A 7749-nucleotide genomic window follows, 5' to 3' on the forward strand; every position below is an offset into this window, starting at 1 on the left:
GTTTTGGATAGAGGAACCCAATTTACCTCTAGGTTTTGGAAAAGTTTGCATAAGACCATGGGCACCAAGTTGGATTTCAGTTCGCCTTATCATCCGCAGATTGATGGTCAAACAGAAATGGTGAATCAGATTATGGAAGATATGCTAAGAGTATGTGTTCTTACTTATGGCAAGGATTGGGAACAAAGTTTACTCTATGCTGAGTTTTTGTACAACAACGGTTATCATGCAGGCTTGGGCATGTCACCATTTGAAGCTCTCTATGGGAGAAAGTGCAGAACCCCCCTGATGTGGTCAGACGTTGGAGAGCGTGCCCTAGTTGGACCCGCACTCATAAAGGAAGTGGAAGAAAGAGTGGCTGAAATTAGAGAAAAAGTGAAGGCCGCCCAATCTCGACAGAAGAGTTACTCAGACAAGAAGAGATGAAAAGTAAGCTTCAATCTAGGAGACTTTGTCTATCTCAAGGTTTCACCTATTCGAGGGACTCGAAGATTTTAGGTACATGGGAAACTAGCCCCTCGGTACATTGGACCGTACCAAGTACAGAAGAAAATTGGAGCCGTAGCATACCGTCTAGAGCTACTAGAAGGAATGGCTAACATACACCCAGTATTCCATGCATCCCAACTAAGAAGATGTCTGAGGGTACCCGAGAGAGAGCGTGTGCCGGAAGAAGAAATAGCTTTACAGATAGATCTTCGGTACCAGGAAGTACCTGTCAAGATTTTGGACACTGTCATAAAAGGGCAAGAAACTGTGAAGTACGGATTTGCAGAGTTCAGTGGAGCAGACATGGAGTGGAAGAAGCTACATGGGAACGTGAAGATGCCCTAAAGAAAGAGTTTCCCTATTTATTTAGGAGCCAGCCGAATCTCGAGGACGAGATTCATTTTAAGTGGGGTAGGTTTGTAACGCCCGCATTTTTATCTTATTTAAATTGCGTTACCAATCACTCGCTTAAAAATCTTTTAAACCTTTTTCGCCGCTTGAGCTCCCGAAGCCCACCTCCCGATTTTCTGCCGTTCCGACATCGCGCAGTCTCTTCCTCTTTTTCCGTGGAGCCGCCCGCCCCTTTTCCTTTTCCACTAGCCCCGCCGTCCCGTTACATCACCATCGTGTCATGGTCGGCCGCGTGCGCCTACCCGGCCGCGATCGTCGGCGCCGCGCGCGTGTCCTATCCTTTCCTTTCTCATATTTTGTTGAAATCCATTTTATTTCTCTCTTCTAACTTTTTCTTTCCCAGACCTTTTTTTTTGCGCTGGCTCCCTCTTTCTTTTTCTCCCCTGTGCTGCCTGCTGCCTGCTCGAGCTGTAGCCCGCTCCTTGCGCACACGCGCAGACCAGCGCACGACCCACCGCTGTCCCCATTGTTGGCCGTGCACGCGCGCTCGCATCACGCCGCCCGCGTCACGCCAAGGCCGCTGCTACTTGCTGTGCCGCTGCGTGCCTGCTTCCCGTGCACGCCAAGCTGGCGTGCGGCCCGTTGCTATGCCGGCCCGTCTCCGTCCCGTCCCCTCGCCCTCGCAGCTCGCGCTTTGTCCTCGAGCATCCCGACCGCCATTAATGGCGAGGCTCCTGTACTGCCGGTGAACCCCCCCCCCCCCCATGCCGGCCATCTCCCCTCTTCCTCTCGGCCTATAAATCAGACCCCAAGCTGCCCCTCACTCCACCCACACCACCCCAACACCTCTCCTCCACTACCTCACGCTGCAGCTCGCCGCCGCTGCTCACCATTGCCACCCACCACCCATCACCGTGGACAGCCCTCCGTAGACCATCTCCGCACGAGGTGAAGGCCGGCATCAGACCCCCTCGGCCTCCTCTCTATTTTTCCCCCTCCCAGGGTGTTGCCATGCGCCAGGGGCCGGCGCCCATAGCCTGGCTGCCCCCCCCACATTCCTACCGTTCCCCTCCCCCTCCTGTTCTGCCTCGAGGAAGAGGAAAGGCAGACTTGTGCATAACCCCCTCCACTTTTCCTCCTTATGCAGTCCGCAGCCCCCATTTCATGCGATATTATGTTCTGAATCGATTCCAAACTCCACCACGCATCAAATATTCTCTCCAAGTCTCAAGATCCACATCCAACAAATATAATAGTCTCCTCTATTTTTTTATCGAAGCTCTCTATTTCCCTTTTTTTGTTTTTTTAGCTCGTCGGCGAACTTTGTTTTTATTGTGTGATTGTTTGTGTGTTGTAGCCGACGGTGTGACCGAGGAGGAGCAGGACCGCGAGCCGGAGCCCGAAGACCCGTATCTCGAGGAGGAACTTCCGGAAGGCTTTGAGGACGGCAAGTCCAATCCCATCCTTTGATGCATATTTATCCCAGTTTTATAAACGCAACCTATTGGCCTATTTTATAAAATGCATTGTTTTATTGCAAGACATGGTTGGATAGCCACCCCTTGATTGCTATGACTATTCCTTGATGACCTAGATTAATGTCTATATAGGATTTGCCCTGTTGGACGTTAACTACTGCTAGAGATGCTTATTACCTTTTATTCCCTTCATTATATTTTATCATGACCACAAAGTGCTTTACCGAAAATAAGGGTGTGAGTGTTTTAAAAGATAAAACGGGATTTCGGGAAAATAAAAGAAAGATATAACCTGATGAGATGGACGGCGTTTTCTGTGTGAAATGCCACTGGTGAGCTGGTACCTTTGTGGTTGAGCATGGTTGGGAGATGTCCGTCTTGTCAATGCAAGGATGAACTGAGGTGTCATCTTGCCTAACCCACTTATCGTACAACCACTCGACCGTTGTGTGGGCAACGGCTTAGCATAAACCCCACTAGTTGTTCTGCTAGCCAAAAGGAAAGCGGATGAGCAACGGGAGATCATGGAGAAGGAATACGATCTGTGTGAGTTATGTCCCGGTTATGACTTTGTTGATAGGTCATTAACCCCATGGTTGCTTCCGTGTTGGCTAGTTAGATTCATCTAAGGTGGGTAACGGCTTTGTTAGGATCCACAGCGACATTAAGGTGTTCGTAGTGCAGTACCCTACTTGTGGGTAAAGTGTACAACCTCTGCAGAGTGTAAAATCTATTCGAATAGCCGTGTCCACGGTATTTGACGAGTTACGGCATGGTCACTTCAATAGATATTTTGGGATGGTTGGTTTTGTGGCGTGAGTTATTTTGAAAGTGCCCGGCAGTTGTGCCGTGAGCTACTGTGGATGTGGAGTCCGGAAGCATTAAAATTTGGATCCTTTGTGTAGGATCAACCCCACTTATTATTCAATTACTACAGAAATATCTTGAGAAAACTCTTTTATTAAATGAACCCTTGCATGTGTAAAATCTCGCTTTATCACAAATGAACCCTAGCCTCATCCTTGATATATCCTGTGCATGATCTTTATTATTCCCCTCCGTGGGTGTGGTTGGACTTGTTGAGTATGTATGTACTCACTCTTGCCTAGTTTTTACAGAGGAGGATCCGAACTTCGTTCCGGAAGATGTCGAGTAGGTCGCCGTCTTGCACCCAACCTTGCTTGTGGTTCAGGGTCTCCACAGGAAGCTTACCATGGCGCAAGACTCTGATGTTATCTTAGATTTCGTTGGCACTTTGGTTTGGTTTGTAATCCTTATGTTGTCCCTCTTGATAGTGGCGCTTCAGTGCCCGCTACCTCGACGGTTTGTACGGTAATGAACCATCTGTTGTAATAAATATGTTATCAGCCTCCTGGGACTGATATTTGCATCACATTTAGTCACCTCTGATGAATGGGACGCTTCGACCATGAAGGTTTATCGCTGCAAGCGCAATCAAGAACACAAGCAAGAACAGGAGATGCAATCAAACCGACTTGATTACGAGGTGGAATCTCACAAACCGATGAACGACGACACTATTCGATGACAGATTGTATCTAAGCAAAATCCAAACCCTGAAGTGGCAACGGCTACTGAATAAAAGGGAGTTAGGGGCGTGCAAGTCCCCTAGACGCAACCCTAACGGGCTTCAACACAGTACATGGGCCAACGGCCCAACAGACGGTGACATAGCACCCTGACAGATTATGAACGTCCACTTGTGTCCACGATTTCTGTCGACTCAGAAGGAATTTTGAGGTGGGACCAGTGCCATTGGAAGCTCTATGAAATTCTGGTTCCAACCAAATATAGAACGTCCAAATCCGACTCCGTATGTGGCCAGGGCGTCAGTTTTGGTGAAGTAAGATTCTGGAATCCGAGGATCAATAACACATGCATGGAACCAAGAGTAAGTTCTGAAAAACAATTGAGAAGGTTAGAACATATTTAGAGATCCAACTGTCACGCACGTGCTCTAGTGATCGGTTCTTGCATTGTATGCAAAGTAGAGATATCCTCATCACTACTCAGGTTCATTCCAAAGTGCAGAATGGAAAGCAATCTCGATACAGTGAGGTGGGACAAGTGCAAACCCATCTCGATCTTTATGATTCCCTTTATCTTAGATCAATTTGTAGTACAATATTATTTTGATCAAGATAGTGAATAACTCAAAGCATGAGACATAGCAACCTAGCATACTAGTGATTGCAAAAGGAATTTCAACAAATCCTACACATGCTAGTTGCCAATCTCAACGGTGAACAGTTTTTCAGTTTTAGCAAGAATTAAACAAATTCACAATTCAGAAAACAAGCTTAGCTCAACAAATATGTACCAAAAAGAGCAAAGTGAGCCTAAGCTTGCCCAAGCACCATCATGTACACACAGAATATACTACTCAGAGCATAGTTACATTCTAGCTACTATACAAGTGAAGCTCAAAAAGTTCTATGTTACGTGATGGGATGCAATGCAATATGATACAAAACGCAATATGATATAAAAAATAAGCCAAATATACATTATGGTGCTAGAAGCCACAAGAAACCAACTCAGAATGGAAAGCATATACCAAGCTCCCCCCACAAACGAGCAAATGTTGCTTGATCTAAGGGCTTGGTGAAGATATCAACAATTTGGTTTTGGGTAGCAACATGGCAAAGCTCGATATCTCCTTTCTCTTGGTAGTCTCTCAGAAAGTGGTACCTCACATCTATGTGTTTCGTTTTTGAGTGGAGCATAAGGTTTTTAGCAACACTAATGGCACTCGTGCTATCACATAGAAGAGGCACTCTAGCAAAACGCAAGCCAAAATCGCGCAAAGTGGAAATCATCCACAAAAGTTGGGATCAGTAGCTAGCAACGGCAACATACTCGGTTTTGGTGGTAGATTGAGCAATACTGGACTGTTTGCTAGAAGACCAAAAGACCAAAGAAGAACCAAGAAACTGACAAGTACCCAAAGTGGACTTGTGATCCAACCAACACCCAGAGAAATCAGCATCGGAGTAACCGTGAAGTGTGAGTGTGGAGGAGGCAGAGTACCACAAGCCAAACTCAGGCGTGAAATGAAGGTACCTCATAATTCTCTTCACCGGCTGTTGGTGAGAGGTTCTTGGTGAAGCCTGAAAACAAGCGCACAGACACACGATGAAGTGTATGTCCGACCTCATCGCCATCAAGTATAAGAGGGAGCCAATTATGCTTTGATACTCCTTCTGATCCATCGCCTCTCCATCTTCATCCACATCCAAAGCTGTCATTGTCACCATGGGAGTTGACAATGGCTTAGCATCTGCCACGTCAAACTTCTTCAGCGCATCCTTCGTATACTTGCCTTGATGTACGAAGGTGCCTTCTTTACTTTGCTTGATTTGAAGGCTGAGGAAGAAGTTCAACTCCCCATCATCGACATCTCGAACTCCCTGCTCATGGTATCTGCAAACTTGGCAACAAGAGCATGAGAAGAACCACCAAAGATGATATCATCCACGTAAATCTGAACAATTAAGGTATCATTGCCTTGTCTGAGGAGAAAGAGAGTTTTATCAACCGACCCCATTTCAAAACCTTGTTCAAGCAAAAACATTTTCAAACGAGCATACCATGCTCTAGGAGCCTGTTTTAAACCATAAAGAGCCTTTTGAAGCTTGAAAACACGGTCGGGGTGTTTTGGATTTTCAAAACCTGGGGGTTGCCTCACAAAAACCTCTTCCTCTATGAAACCATTTAAGAAAAGCACTTTTGATATCATTTTGAAAAAGTTTAAAACCTTTGGAAGCCGCAAAAGCAAGAAGGATTCGAATGGCTTCTAGATGGGCAACAGGGGCTCATAATTTGTTCCTTCTTTCTAGCTATACCCTAGGCCACTAACCTCGCTTTATTTCGCACAACCAAACCATCCTCACTCTGTTTGTTTTTGAAAACCCATTTGGTTCCTATGGGATGGCAGTTTGGTGGAGGTTCAACTAAAACCCAGACCCGGTTTCTTTCAATGTTTTCCAACTCCTCATGCAGAATGTAGTCAAAGAGAGAGTGTCCAACATCTCGAGGTTCAAAAGAGGCAACAAATGCAGAATGTGCAAAATGTGAAATCTCCTTGGATTTGTGCCTAGTGGTGCGTTCATTTAAGTTACCGATCATTTGTTGAGGTGGATGGCGTCGGTGAATATATCGTGGAGTTACATGCTTAGAAGTAGCCTTCCCCTCAACTTCAGCTGGATCCTCTTGAACTTCTTCAACTTGATCATGTGGTGGTTCATGTTGATGTCCTGGTGTAGTGGATGTAGTGTCTGGACCATCAACGAATGTAGTCAAAGTAGAATGTACAGGTGTAGCAGCTGGAACATGATCGATCCCATCTTCATCTTCATCACCATCATCTGCATTTTCTTCCTCTTCCTCAAAGATGCTTTGCCCCATTTCCTGTTCACCTGCAAACTCAAAAGCAGAGGTTGTGCAAGGTATAGTCTCATTGAATGTAATCTCACATGTTTCCACAATCCGGTTAGTCTCAAGATTTAAAACACGATAAGCACGACTATGAGAAGCATAACCAAGAAGGATCCCATCCAAAAGCGAGATTCAAATTTATCCAAATTGCCTTGTTTGAGAATGAAACATTTGCAACCAAAGACTCGCAAGTGACTCACTTTGGGAGTTCGACCATGCATCAACTCATATGAGCTCTTTTTCATGAAAGCCCTCAAGAAAATCCAATTCAAAACATAGCAAGTTGTGTTGATGGCCTCGGCCCAAAATTTTCTAGAAGTCCTATGCTCATCGAGCATCGTCCTAGCCATCTCAACAAGGGTTCGATTTTTCCGCTCAACAACACCATTCTGAGGAGGAACATATGGTGATGAAGACTGGTGTTCAAGACCAAGAACATTGCAAAAGGCTTCAAAACGAGCATTCTTGAATTCTGTGCCATTCTCACTGCGTATAGCTCTCATGGCATGTTTTGGTCGCTCATTTTTCAACCTTAAGATCAAATCTCGAACAAAAGGAAATGCTTCCTCCTTAGATTCCATGAAAAACACCCAAGAGTATCTCGAAAAGTTGTCAACTTCCCACCCGCTGAGCACACACGAGCTGGACCAACGGTGTCCATATGAAGAAGCTCACCCGAGTGCTTAGTCATCACTTGATTCATAGGTGGGTGAGAAGCAGCAACCATCTTACCATGGCGACAAGGGTAACAAATAAGATCCTTCTCAAATTTAAGTTTTGGCAATCCTCGGATCAAATCAAGAGAACTCAAGCGAGCGAGCAAGTCAAAACTCAAATGACCGAGCCTCCTATGCTATTTCCACAATTCCAAAGAAGCACCAGCAAGGAGACAACGAGACAAACCAAAAGACTAAGAGAAGTCAGCACGAAAAACATGACCCGTAGGAGAGATACGACACACAAGATCTCCTTG

Source organism: Panicum hallii, chromosome 7 (assembly GCF_002211085.1).
Source record: "Panicum hallii strain FIL2 chromosome 7, PHallii_v3.1, whole genome shotgun sequence".
NCBI lineage: Eukaryota > Viridiplantae > Streptophyta > Magnoliopsida > Poales > Poaceae > Panicum > Panicum hallii.